General features: G+C 36.4%; 1 pseudogene across 1 annotated transcript; it reads right to left on the reverse strand.

Annotated features, from left to right (window-relative positions):
• Positions 1 to 445: 445 nt before the first annotated feature.
• Vmn2r116l-ps38 (vomeronasal 2, receptor 116 like, pseudogene 38) lies at positions 446 to 14,803 on the reverse strand (annotated as a pseudogene). Its single transcript, XR_015633704.1, has 7 exons — positions 14,607 to 14,803; positions 6,858 to 7,007; positions 5,732 to 6,014; positions 4,519 to 5,258; positions 3,451 to 3,678; positions 2,493 to 2,616; positions 446 to 1,328 (listed from the first exon to the last, which is right to left on the reverse strand). The product of XR_015633704.1 is annotated as a vomeronasal 2, receptor 116 like, pseudogene 38 (transcript).
• Between the last annotated feature and the right edge of the window lie 471 nt (positions 14,804 to 15,274).

A 15,274-nucleotide genomic window follows, 5' to 3' on the forward strand; every position in this document is an offset into this window, starting at 1 on the left:
GACTCAACAAGCGTCCATGGAATAATGCTGATTACTGGTTTTATGTCCATCCTATCTACGGTCTTCTTCCTTATAACCCCCAGAACAACTTGCTTAGAGTTGGCATTACCCAGAGGCAGCAGGGTCACCGTATACTAATACTTAATTAAGAACATTCCTTAAACACACACCTACAAGTCAAAGTGGTGGTAGTTCTTCCTCATTTGAGGTTTCCTGTTCTCAATATGTTTACATTTGTGAGAGATAATTTGCCACCAAAACTTACTAATTGGTATTATTTTAAGCAATACTGCCCTGCGGTGTAAATACTATCTGTAGGTATACTGCTTAAACTTTTTTTTTTTATGATTAAGGAATACCTTTGTTAAGACAAAGTAAAACAGATAAGTTGAGTATCATCTAATATTTTGAAAGTATCAAACTTTTAATAAAGCAATTTATCTTTTTATTTCTTTAGAAAATTTAAATCTGGTCGAACTAAAAGAACATAACATTTTGGGACAAAGATACACCCTAGTAACCCTGCACTAGAAGCCAAGATAGAGAAAACCTCCACAATTATCATAACCTTCCCCCTCGTGCATGGTAGACAGGGAGGAAGGTGATCCATACACTGTAGAACACCAACATACTGAACGTTAGGAACTTGGCTTCATTGAATCTGTCAGGAAGGTTCCTAGCCAAGAAAGCCACAGTGAAACTCCCCAGACCCAAGGAGCCCAAATATCCCAGGACAAAGTAGAAGGCAATGATTGAGCCTTTGTTGCAAATAATGATGACCTTCCCATGTTCTGATTGTATATCTCTGTCAATAAAGGGATGAGATGTCACCAACCAGATTCCACAGAGAACAAGTTGGATTAGAGTACAAATGGGAATGAGAAAGTTAATTGCGCCGTTTATCATCATCCTTCTTATCTTTCTCCCTGGAGTAGTGAGCTTGAAAGCTGTAACCACAGTTATGGTTTTGGCCAACATGGTAGAAATAACCACTGTGAAAAATACTCCAAATGTGGTCTGCTGCAGGACGCAGGTGGCCTGGTTGGGATGTCCAATGAAGAGCAATGAGCAGAGAAAACAGAAGGTTAGAGTGATGAGCAGGATGTAGCTGAGAATGCGGTTATTGGCTTTCACAATGGGAGTGTCCTTCTATTTCACAAAAGTGACTAGGACTAGAATTGTGATGGCTGAGAAGGACAGGGCCATGCAGCCTAGAGCCATGCCCAGTGGATCTTCATAAGCCAGAAATGACACAGTTCTTTGGAGGCACTGTGTTTGCTCTAAGTTGACATATGAATCATCTGGACATCTCACACACTGCTCCATATCTGCTGGCAAAGAACAATAAACCCTTATAAAATATCATATTTCTGTAGTTAATTTCTTATTTGTATTATTCAGAGGATATGTAAATAAATAATTTGATGTTCAGTATCTATTACATTTCTTATTGCTCTAGCGACCATTAACTTAAGATTGCTTTCTATTCACCTATGCTTTGAGATGGAAAAAATCATCATCACAGGGAATGGAACAAAAATAACTTATTAAACCAAGAAGAAAGAAAATGTGATTAATAATACTTATATTCCCAGGTTATTTTATTCCTCAAATCATAAATTTACTACAAACAGACAAAGGTAATGTGCAGATATAGTTGTTGATGCCATTGCATGAAAGACACTATATACTTTGTTTGCTTTGAGAGTTGTGCACTGTGTCTATACCTATACATAGGCACTAGAGCATATAATTAATTTTGCAAAGACCATTCACATAAGGGAATATTGTCCTTCTTGAAGAAATATGCCTCATAGATCTGTGCATATCCCTCTTGTTGTATAATCTCTTTTTTCCCAAGTACACATTCCAAGGTTATGGATATTGAAGGTTATGGCGTGAAGGTTATGGATATTGACATTCATCCTTCTTTGCTTAGGTAGACAGTGATTAGTGATAAGCACTGTCCCATCTGTTGCTGCATTCTTGAAATTTTCACCCTTGTTCAAACTTTTAGAAGAAACTCTTAATCCTTTAAGCCATGTAAGGCATTAACGTTCATTTCATTAAAGAACAACTGTTATCCTGAGCATCTGGTGTTTGTCAGGCACTAAGCTGTGTTATAGAGGGAAAGACTGTGGACTGATAATGTAGTCAAGATTCTTTGTACAAAGGATCAAAGAAGAATAAACATCTGCAAAGATTATGGTTAAAATTATTGTTTTTAAAAGTGTTACACATGTATGTTACTGTAAACATTTTCTGCATAATATAAAATCAGTAGCCACTATATTGTGAGAGACATGAGTTGTTTGTAGAAGAAATTACAGTTTATTTCCTTGAGTGCAAAAGATGTTGACATTATTCCATCATTAAATTCTGATACACGGAGATTTTAGGTCTTCAGTTTCCATCTAGGCCATATCATATTTCTAGTTTTGAAATAGAAGATATTTTTATTCAACAATTTTCTCCTTCATGCAATCATGTACCTGTATCGTTGGAAAACTCATTTTCTGGGCACTGGACACAATCAAAGCAGCAGTCTGCTGTTCCTTTCCAATGGATTTTCCTGAATCCAGCAGTACATGTCACACTACACATGGAGGAGGGAACCTGAGGTAATACACACACACACACACACACACACACACACACACACACACACACACACACACACGCACGCATGCACGCGGACACACACCCACACAAAAACGTGTGAGTCAGTGTAGTTCATGTATATATAATATATACAATGACCCATAGATTGATATATGTGACATTATCTGACTTGGCTATAAATATTCCCTTGATAATTTATTATTATATATCACCTTGCAGTGCACTGAAATTTACACAATATTTACTATATCATGTAATATTATATATGTAGCATGTCAGTTATAGCAATTTAAAATTTTTCTTCTTAAACTTATTGATCAAATGGGAAGGCTTATGTGGCATCAGTTTCTATCTCAAGATTTATAAGTGAAAAAAAAATTAGACCAGTGAGTTGCATGGAGAGGATACACCAAGTAAGAGCTGTTCAAATGAATAAGAACAAAGTATGTTATGTAAGACTCTCATACAATTAATGAACTTTTCCTAAGTTTATAAGAAAACCTTGAATCTCCACCCCATTCACCCTCCCTCTGCTTTTATGAGGGAGCTTCCCCACCAACCTTCCCACTTTGGCATCGCTACTCTAACATTCCCCTATGCTAGGGCATCCAACTTCCACAAGATCCCTCCCACTGATTACAGAAACGGCAATCTTGTGCAGAGGAGGAGAAACCGGGAGTGGGGATAACATTTAAAATATAATAAAATATAATAAATATTAAAAATATATAAATTAAAAAAGCATTTGGTCTTCATCTCATGGTTATTATTTCAGTGCCTCATGTTTTAAATTTATGTATATTGAAAAAAATAACACTTGTGGCATACCTCCAATGTTCCTCCTGTGGCCCATTCCAACTCTTCAGATATATGAAGTTGTTGACTCTGTGTGAAATAAGGAAAATAGCTTCCTATTTTGACTTTTAATCCAAGGCCTTGTGGAAAATTCCAAATGATGAAAATGTCATATTCTACACACTGATTTTCCCTGTGATTCATGTTTACCAGTTCTCCAACAGGGTTAGTAAATACCCTGGTTTTCACCAAAGAAGCCACCTAAATGAGATGCGTCATTAGATGATTACATATGCATATCAATGTAGGCAATGCTTAATTGAGAATGTACCATATTTTTAAATGTCTTTCCAACAAGACAGGTGTATGAAAGTTATCAAATGTAGTAAAATACATAATACCTCCTGAAAAACTAAAAATTAATATACTTCATATTAATGTTTGATTGTAAAACATGCTAGAAAAAATAATTACCAGAAAACAAGTAACATGGTGTCTGTTTGTATGTGTGTGTGTGTTTGTGTGTGTGTGTGTGTGCATGTTTGTCAAAATAGTATTTAAGAACTGAAGCCACATATGTAAGAATTAAGTAGAAGTCTAAAATTCGGGAAGCTGTGGACATAAAGAATGGTAGTAGGTATTTTATATACGTACTGTATACATATATGAAATAAACATAAACTTAATAAAATGCATAATCTTAATCATTTGTGATTTTATAAATAATCATTAATTTAAATGAATAATTATTAATCAAAGCACATGTACTGATTCTTGAGAAACTATTCTTGAGAAAAATTTTCTATCCTTGTCAACACTTAAGATTTTTTCCTCCTGGCTCCTTTTTTAAATTTGAAATCATGTGGCAAAACGTTGAAACACATTTTCACAAAATTCACTGATATTCATAAAAATATATTGTCTCCTATTAAAAGTTATCACTGTGCATGATATACATACATGTAAAAGATTTATTTGAGAGGTTTGCAGTGTAGAGATCTTTAGACTAATAGAATAATCTCTAAACTGTATGTGAGTGTCTCAGGGACATGAAAGATCACATTGATATATCTAAGTATAGTGAAATATATGAAGCTTTACCTGCTGACAGTCAATGAATACTCCTTTGGCTTTTGCCAGTTTCTGAGTCTCTACTTGTTGTAAAATGAGTTCATGGTAGGTGTGGGCCACAGCATACACAGCATTATACAAATTGTAACCTTCTTCGCTCTGGACCATGTCAAATGTGTGCTGTGCTAACCATTCCAATGGGTTGTTGAAAGTAAAAGAATCCATTTTGCTATTGTTCTTCGAGATTGAACAGTTAAAATGATTCCACCCAGCATAGACTGCGAAATGTCTACTGGATACTTAGAAGGGTTTATTGTTTGCATAAAATTTCTGAGTTCAGCAATTTCTCTGTGGTGGTGTTCAAAAGTGACAGTCCCGTGGAAGAAATCAAGGCTGAAATCTTTTATATCTGTGATAACATCCCATTGCGAGGTTGTGATCCAGATTCTCTGCACACCTAAGTTTCCCCATCTCCTAAAGCTGACTTCTAGAGTAGAGTTCATTTCACCATAAATGATAACAACTTTTGCTGTAGATGTCATAAGTTGTTGGTCATAAATCTTAACCCTTGACATGTATAGCTGCATGTTTTCTGGGATCGTATTCACAAAAGCTAAACAAATCGCATACCTTTGCATTTCTTCTCTCAAGTCTGAGAGAAACTGAATACCTTCGTCATCATCTGTAATGGCCAGTCCTATCCAAGTCCATTTAAAATGAAGCATCAAGGATGCCATGCCATGGGACAAACACGTGTCCTTGGATGCCACCTGATGGACATAGGGAAACTGGTCACGGTCACTCAGGTTAGGGTTAAATGGTCCAAAGAAGATCTGGAGAGTGTTTAAGAGAGGACGAAATATCCCCATGAGGAATATGATTGTTAGGATGTTTGGAGTCATATAGAAGTAATGTTACTCACCATTCATAACTCAGTTTAAGGATAGAATGATTATACTACAAATATTCTATATTTTCCTTTTATATTCTAGACTATTCTCTACAAGTCTGAGTATTCAGTTTTGCCTGTTAGACCAGTAATTTAAATATACATATATATATATATACATATATATGTGTGTGTGTGTGTATGTGTGTGTGTGTTTATGTGTGTGTGTGTGTGTGTGTGTGTGTGTGTGTGTGTGTAACAGTATACTAAGAAATTATGGGTCTAAGTTTTCTTGTAGGCACATGTAAAGGTAGTTTAAACGTTGTTAATTCATACAGTGTCTCACATTCTTACCTTTGGACCTTTGGATTTAATTGCCAGTTTTAAGGATATTTTCCATAATGGTCCTGTAAGCTGTACATTACAAGTTGGCTCCATTCCACAGATAAAATTAGTAAAATCCAAACCTTTGCTTGATTGTGAATATTCTTCATCCACAATTCCCAATGTATCTTCACACATGCCAAAAATGATGGAAAATAGCAAAGACATGTTGGATAAAAGATAAGGATTCTTGTTGATCTCATCAGTTGCAAAAAACATAACCAGAAAAAACTCGAGTTTCCTTGCTGGTATTCTAAAACCAAGCATAGTGATGATTAAAGGAGGTGTTCAAAACATAAAATTTCAATTGCAGTTAAGTTTGTACTATAAGAAGTACATTTGTCCTCCTAGATTTTCTCTAATGTTACATTTATTCAAATAGTAAAAGGAAGAGTAAACATCAATCTCATACTGTCAATAAGTTTAATATGTGACTGGGTATTTGCATGACTAGACCAGAAAGTATTCTGGTAAAATAGTATGAAGCCCAGTAGGCTTTTTCCATATTCAGTGACAACTCCAGAATGACAGGAGGGGCTCATTTAAAGAGTATTTTAAAAAGCAAAGATATATGTATATTCACAAGTGTGTATGCAATAATAATACTATGTGGAATAAAGTATAGTAGACCTCCCTCCCTTCTGCACATATATATTTCAGTATATGAATTTATGCACAACTTTTAGAGACCAAAATAAGATAAGCTTTTTAGAGGGGCCTTTGATGCACGCGCAGACAGGAATCATTGACAGACATTGGAGGATAGGCAGTGGTGCAGTCTCATCGCACTGAAATTTTGCCTAAAGTGGGAAATGCGATTTCAAGGCAAATGAGAACACATATTTCACCATATGTTATGTACAAAGAGTCAACAGATATCTCATTTTCCAGCTTTGTGAACTAGAACGCAGTGTAGTAAAGCTCAGCTAAACTGTGACATATTTGAAAGTATTAAAATAGTGATCGATGTTATAATTAATTTTCAGTTGTTCCTAAAGTTACAGGGAGAAAAACACAACTGAATCTGACAATTTTTGTCAGAGCTATATATTTCAAATTCATGACATTGAAAGAGAGAATAATGTTAATGACTTACCTAAAATTAATGTAATTAAGAAGTTTACTATAAAAATTTTCTTCAATAGGTCCCTCGATTGTACAAAGGATAAAACCACAGTCATTTTGCAAATGTCCATCATTATCTTCACTATTCTTTATCCTCCAAAAGCAACTGGGTTCAGTCAAACTGCACAAGATGAGAAAAAACAACAGGAAGCAAAAGGCAACAGTGAAAGCACACAGCTTCCTCCTGTCTGCCAGGATCTAGCCTGGAGCAGCTCTGAAACCTGTTTTTTATTCAGACAAACATAACACACACGCATTTACACCTATGTGTATATTTTAAGACTTCTGCTGTCTGGAGATTCACTTAATTATATTCATCAGCTCCTTTCCATTCATCCTATGTTCTCCCTGGATACAATAGGAGAATTCTGGCCTCAAGCTCTACATCTGAGGTCTGAAAACTTTTGATCAAAACATTTCCAAAACATGTTTTGAAGATCATGTTCTCCATCCACAACTGCCATGACACAAATCCTCCAAGGGGCAATGTTCTTTTGGACAGCTTGAACCAGATCACGTGTAAACAGCCATATGTGTGAACCCAATAGATTTCAACAGAACTTCTATAGTAAGACTAGAGTTGAGAAGTTATAAATGATCCACATCATTCAGGCTTTGAGTTGAATCATGGGACATTTTGTCTTCCGTTTTCTATTGAAGGGAAGCACAGTCTCACAGGCAACATTGAGTCAGGAGTTGAGCATTTTCTCTGTTCATATCCTATTGTATGAAAGTCATGTTTACAAAATCTCCTCAATCTTCCTATGATTCCTTTTATCTGGAGAAGGTGTAATTATGTTAAATCCAATGATGCATGGAATTATACAGATTCAATACCCATGCTGTCCGATATCTGTTCCAATGCAGACATTTAATGAGTTATAATGCTGATCGATTGCCTGATAATCAGTCCTTGGCAGTCAATGCCATTTGATAAAATATTTTTTGGTTGAGTTTGTTCATACCTCATTAAGATGAATGAGTACAATTGCATGTGTTCTATTTGAAGGAATGAAACAATTCATGTATCATTTATGAGAGAGAATTTTATTGCTAATGTTAATATATACTTTATATTATTTTTATTTTTTCTAGTTGGTATTTGTTTTGATATAGAACTGTCTCGGACTACATTGCAATGACACAGATGTATGTCTGATATGCTCATATATGTAACTTGTTTACATTACAATGAGTGACACGGAGGGAGCATTGAATGTGATTTATAATTTTTGAACTACCTTATTCTTATGTCCATAAGGGCCACACTGATTTCTATTCCAATAGAAATAAAGTGGAAATTTTCCTCTATTTTCAGGATAATTGGTACTTCCCTGGCTTATCATAAAATCTTGCTATGGGGTTTATGAGTTTTCCTACTTACTGTGGATTAGAATTTGTTCCATATTTTGGTTAAATTATGTCTTCGACAGTGTAAGTATGTTTTCAGTACTTTTGCACACCTAAAAATGGGTAGAGTGTCCTAAGGCGAATTCCTATCCTTTTCTATACTTTATGGTAATGCCATATCAAATGATTTGGGAACATGCATGGAGGCTGACTGTTCACTCTGTTGTGCCTGCAATTAAAATGCCATCCTGAGCTGTGTGAGTCTTTTGGAAGATATTTGGTGCTCATATGCATTGGACTGAGGTCCATACTGTACTCATTATTTCAAGCATACAGGTGAAACATGCAGATCCTTCAGTAATGTCGAATTTGCTTTTGTCAAGTTTGAGAGGTGAGGCTCCATATTGTTTTCACAAGAGACAATCACTATGTTATTTGGAACACAAATAGTACTTCGGAACTCTCTTTCTCTTTTTGCCTAAATCACATGTTATAGGCTTGATATGATGAAAAGAATGCACATCATGCACTACAGCGTCTCCCTTTAAGTTATTCTGTAGGATGGCCATCTTAACATTTGAACAGTAATATTCGATGGGTATATAAAATAAAAATTTGCTTTCATGTTTAACAGAGAATATTCCATTGTCTCCTAGTTTGTTGTCCCTTGTTTGTTGTGGAATTTTATATCTGATTTCTTGTTATGTTACATGAAACATGTGATAACTCTATTCCATTTCATTTCATAGAATAATATTACAAGTATTGGTGTTGTGCTTTCATTAAATGTTTGATATCATTCATTAGAAAGATGTTCTTTTGATGCATGTTGTCCATTAATCATATGCTGATTTTTGTTTCTTCAATCACTTAAAACTTAGTTTGATATATTTCTGACATAAGAGGTAGTCAAACATTGAAGTAGTTATGAATATCTGAACTAAATACTCTACATGGATGAAAAGGCTTCTTCTTTCATGACCAAAATATGAAATAACAAAGACCTCATTGATTAAGCACAGATATTTGCAAGGCACTGTGATGTCCCTTGTATATCCATGCATAAATACAACCTTGTATATCCATGTATAAATACAACCTCAGTATCTTCATTACAGTGGAATTAATTATAATTAATCTAATTTATGTAGGAAATAAACATTCCATTTAGTTTGATGAAACAAAATCTAACTGGTTATTACTTGATTATAAATAAGATTTTTAACACAATGGATCATAACTGACAGGACATATTACTTCTGTAAACTAAAAGTACATAGATAGGCAGATTTCTGCTGCTGATTTTCAAGTTGTCCCATTATAACCTTTCATTTTAAAATTTTTTTAATGATTTTTCCATTTCTTATTGGTTATATTATTTACTCATATTTTCCCTCCATCTTAATTAAATTGGGTATTTCCTAATTACATTTCAATTGTTATTCATTTTCCTGGATTCCAGGCCAACATCCCCCTAACACCTCACCCCTTCACCTTCCTTTCTCTATGGGTGTTCCCCTTCCCATCCTCCCCCAATTATCACCCTCCCCCCAACAATCCCGTTCACTGGGGGTTCAGCCTTAGCAGGACCAAGGGCTTCCCCTTCCACTGGTGCTCTTACTAGGATATTCATTGCTACCTATGGGGACAGAGTCCAGGGTCAGTCCATGTAAAGTCTTTGGTTAGTGGCTTAGTCCCTGGAAGCTCTGGTTGCTTGGCATTGTTGTTCATAAGGGGTCTCGAGCCCCTTCAAGCTCTTCCAGTTCTTTCTCTGATTCCTTCAACGGGGGTCCCGTTCTCAGTTCAGTGGTTTGCTGCTGGCATTCGCCTATGTATGTGCTGTATTCTGGCTGTGTCTCTCAGGAGCGATCTACATCCAGCTCCTGTCGGCCTGCACTTCTTTGTTTCATCCATCTTGTCTAATTGGGTGGCTGTATATGTATGGACCACATGTGGGGCAGGCTCTGAATGGGTGTTCCTTCAGTCTCTGTTTTAATCTTTGCCTCTCTATTTCCTGCCAAGGGTATTCTTGTTCCCCTTTTAAAGAAGGAGTGAAGGTATGCATATATTCTTAAACCACATACTCACAGGAACACACACACACACACACACACACAGAGAAAGGGGGAGAGAGTGAGAGAGACAGAGAGAGAGAGAGAGAGACAGAGAGAGAGACAGAATGTGAGCATAGAACATTCAAAGAAAAGTAAAGCTTCTGATATTATTTTGGATATTTGAAAACATCTGTGTAATTTTATGACAACAAAGTTTTATTATAAAAAATTCTGTACATGAGATATACTAATAAGTCACATAAGACTTTAATTCACATTATTGTTAAATATTTTGTTTTCAGGGCATTAGCAACATATTAATGCCTAATTAATGATTGGAAAGATCTGTCCATCTCTTCCTAATATTGATTTTGTTTATAAGACAGATTTCAAGACAATTCAAATTTTTAAATAAAATATTTCTACAAATAACTTTTCTAAAGCATGAAAATTAAAATAGAACTGGTAGTTTATTGTATATGTTAAAATATTTCTTGACTCTTGATGAACCACAGAAATGTAAGCAATTCTTAATAGAGAAGATCAACCTTACAATAGCTCACATGTGCTTCTATGAGGAATAAAATGTTTTAATTGTTCAAAGATAAATAATAAAATGTTTAACGTAAATATATTTAACTATATCTTCAGATAGAAATAATAACTGTAAATATTGAAATTACATATTAATAGACTAAATGTGCAACAGTGAGGTGATACAATCACTAACCAGGTATTAATTTTAAAACAGATTACTAAAGTCATGGAGGCATGTAGTAAAATGCTGTCCCCCAGCCACGGCATAAACATTGACTCATGAGGACAGTGCAGTTGTTTTCTATACGATGCTAAGGCCAAAAGTCGATATTTTATACATTGGTAATTATTGAAGTCAATAGAAGGAAACAACATGAATTTAGGGAAAGGTTTGGGACTTCCTTTTTAAAAAATTGTTTAGTCTTCATGATGGCTGTGACTTTGAGTTTTATGATTATATTATTACTCTGGGAGACAGTGCAAGATACAGGCTTTTCTGGTTACAGACTTAGGAACACAGTATTTTGGGAGAAAGATTTTGTCTTTGTGTTTTTAAAAAGTGTGATTAGGCTCTGGAAACCTCGCAGAGTCATACTGATCAGATTTCATAGTGTTAGACCGCCTGAAAAATTTATACAGGAGAATCAGACAAAAAGATATCTCGATTTTAACTTTTGTCTTGAGAGTTGTATTTTACAGTGTGTGACTACTTGGATTCCTGGTCTCAAGCACTTTCAGCTGGGTCCAGTCAGGACACATTGGCTACAGCATTTCCTTCATTCTTCCTACCACCTACCACCAAGGATATCTCAACCCCCATGTGCAGCTTGAAGAAGTTATGGGGAGTCGTCGCCCCAGTTCCCTGGACTTTGGGGGGCTGAAATTGGTTATTCTAAGTTGTTTTTATCAGGAATTTAGAAATGGTTGTAATTTAACAGGGGGATATGAGTAGTATGAGTTATACAGTTGTAATCTCATTTGTTAACTAAGCTAAAATCATAACTCTGCTTTGATACAGAATTTATTTGTTAAAAAGAGTTTAAAAGTACAAGGTTTAGAGCCAGTCCTTCTATTGATGTCATTACAAACTTCTGAGTTGATTACACATGTGAGTTAAGGGCCAAGTAGCAAACATATTGTGGGAGTACGTTCAAGATATTAAGATATGGGAACAACAGTCCAGATTGTCTTACATAGATAGATGGTTTTCAAAAACATCAGAAATCCACAAAATTTGAGATTTAAAGTTATTTATCTTTTGTTGAGACATATCTGCTCCTACCATTTCCCCTTTGGTGGATTTAACGACGAATTTGAACATCTCTACATCCAGGTGAGGCAATACTTTGTGGCTAGGCAGACACTGGACAAAACTGCCTGTTTCATCTGCAGACTGATACTGTCCAGAAAAGGACAAATTTTGCACAATAGTTGACTGATAAACCCTGCCAAGACAGGGTGATCAGCCCTTCAAAATCTGCATTTTAAGAGTCTGGCAGTTGATTTTGGGCCAGAAGGCTGAAGACTTGAACTCACATGCTGCTAACAGGGGACTGTGCTAGTGGAGATTTGTCTCTACAACCTGTCAGTTCTGGAAGCCCTGTCAGGCTTCCTATGTGTATAAATATTTGGTCATTCCAAGATTTCTGACGGGGTTGAAGACTGATTATAGTCTCATAGCCTATCAGGCTGTATAACTCTGAATATACATATTTTATTGGATAGTTATCAGATACTATACAAGCTATGCAAGATATAATATAGATTTTAAGCCTTTCTTAGGTTGGAATGGATAACTAAATGTTCTGTTTAACTGATATAGTGATGGACTGGGTGTTGAGAATATCATATGCTTTATAAATTGTAGAATGGTAATAATTGTACTCAATTTATATATAAGTGAAAAGGCATTTTAACTGGACAAAAAGGGGGAAATGTTGTGGTTTGTCTTGAAGTTATCTGTATTTTGATGCTAATTCCAGTGCCGCAAGGACAGCTGCTTAGTCACATACTCAGGAATCAGGTGACTTCACCAGAACCTTGCCATTGAATTTGTAAAGTACAGGTGAGGGGCAGGTACAGGATAGAAGGAGACCTGTCATTGGAGGAGAAGGAAGGATGGGCGGGAGAGAAGTTTGAAGGAAGAGGAGAGAGAGGAGAAGACAGGAGACAGAGAGAAGGGAGAAGCCATGGCAGGGGATGTTAAGATTCTGCTCTGTGTATTTACAGGTTGTTGTCAATGTCCTTAAGGGATGGATGGTACCGGACTTTGTATGTTTAAGTGGGCAATTATATCTTATCAACTGGGTAAAAAAAAAGAAATATCCAATGTAAAAAAGCAATAACATTTGCTAAAAAATGCAAATAAATGAGAGAAATAAAAGAAAAGAAAACTGCCAGCTAATCTCATCTACTGACTCAGAAATCTAAAGGGTCACTGTCAGGGAATAGGAGTCAGAGTAATACTAGTGAAAAGACTGAAATGATGAAGTCTCAACTAGAAGCACCTCTCTCTCCCAGATATCCGTGTCAGACGCAAACTGCAGTATAGGAATCCAAAGCATGGAGGGGTTTACTCTGAGCTGAGGACACAATACTTGTCTTTCCCTTCATCCTAAGGAACTGTTTCTTCTGCGCAAAAAGAATAAAAGTCCTGAGCTCTCATGAAAACAGCTGTGCCCTTCCCAACATCTGGATTTGGAATAAAAAAATAATGATATAGACTCTCTGACTTCCAGGAACCATAACAAGCAGGGAAGGCCAGATGCTAGTGAGAGGCTCCCAGCTCCTGATTCCCAGATGTGGAAGGTTCAGATCAAGGCTATCTCTGCAGCGAACACACCCATCCCCTACTCAGGTTTCACTGAACTTTCCCATGTACCATGAAATTCTTCCTTTTTTAACACCAAGACAGAAGGCCAGCTTCCTTCTCCCCATCTCTGATCTCTTCATCCTCCTTTTCTCCTTCCAAAATGGTTTTCACTCTGAATTAGAGGCCACTTAGTAACCCCTAGAGGTACTGAAGGAATATCTGAGAGGCCGTTGCTGTCACAACAACACTTGTGACATCACAGAAGGAGCTAGGGCTCTCCAGGATACAACAGATTTATCAGGGAGGCCTAATGATGATGTCACTGTGAATGGCCATGGCCTACCTGCTGAACAGCTTTCCTTACATTGACCAGATTCAAGGGTGCCCTTTCCAGGAGTGTCTCCTGTGACATAGTGGAAACCTTTATGTCCTACATCTCTGTAAAGCTAGAGACTTCTCTTTGCTTCAGTAGTGGTTACATGCTCTGAATGGAGAAAGTTAGTCAGGGGATTGTCATGGGCAGAAAAGACCAAGGAACATGGAGTGGAGGAGATTCTTCTAGATAATAATTTTATTCTCAGGTCCATTCCTCTGACATACAGTTCAATTTCCTACATATTCTCGGTTTCCCAAAGGGAAGTATTTTCCCTACAGACCTTTAATTAGGTCAATATATTATTACATTTTCTTATTGTTCATTCCTTAATCGGGGTCTATATATATATTCCTGAATGTGTACTCAAAAATTCTGTTTTCCAATGCATTTTTTTGCAGTGATTTTGGCAACAAAGGGTGCCCAGCTATAGAGTGAATATAACAGTGTAACTATTGCTTACCTACTTCAAATGTTAAACTCCCAAATCCTTATTTTATCCAAATATTAACAGACATCAGTAAAGCAAAGAAAAACATGGAGTATAGAATGCGGTTTTGTAGTTCCATTAGATATCATTTCTCTAATATCTACCTTGCTCTGTTCCTAGGGACAGATTGAGGGTTTTGGATGTTTTTCCACGATTCTTTCTTCAGGCCAAACATAACATTCAGGAGGATGGGCAGGGAGAGGAGTGGATTGAGTTCCAGTGCATCCTCAGCTTCAATAATTTCATAAAAACAGGAGGGAGTCTATTTGGCATTTTCTTTTGTGGATTCTACATTCTTGACCTAGTTGCACAGAATACATGTTAAAAATCCACCTAACATAATAGCTGTAGGTGGCACCAATGCATATATATATATAGAGAGAAGAGTGAAGAAGCTAAGAAGTACATGCTGCCAGGAACCAGATATAGATCCTTCCTGAGAGACACAGCTAAGGCATATCAAAGACAGAGGTGAATGCTAGTGGCAAACCAGTGAACTGAAAATGGACCTCTTTTTGGTAGATTTTGAGAAAGGATTACAAGAGTTGAAGGTGCTTTCAACCCCATAAGTACAACAATGCCAACGAACCAGAGCTTTCACATACTCAACTAATATTCAAAGTCTGTACATGGACAGACCTATGGCTGCAACTGCATATGTAGTAGAGTATGGCCTTGTTGGGCATCAATCAAGGGAGAATAACGTGGTCCTCCTAGGTTTGACTCCCGGTTCAAGGGAATTTCAAGTGATGGTAAGGGGGTTATAGAAGAA

This window comes from Rattus norvegicus, chromosome 11, assembly GCF_021556685.1.
Source record: "Rattus norvegicus strain SHRSP/BbbUtx chromosome 11, alternate assembly SHRSP_T2T, whole genome shotgun sequence".
NCBI lineage: Eukaryota > Metazoa > Chordata > Mammalia > Rodentia > Muridae > Rattus > Rattus norvegicus.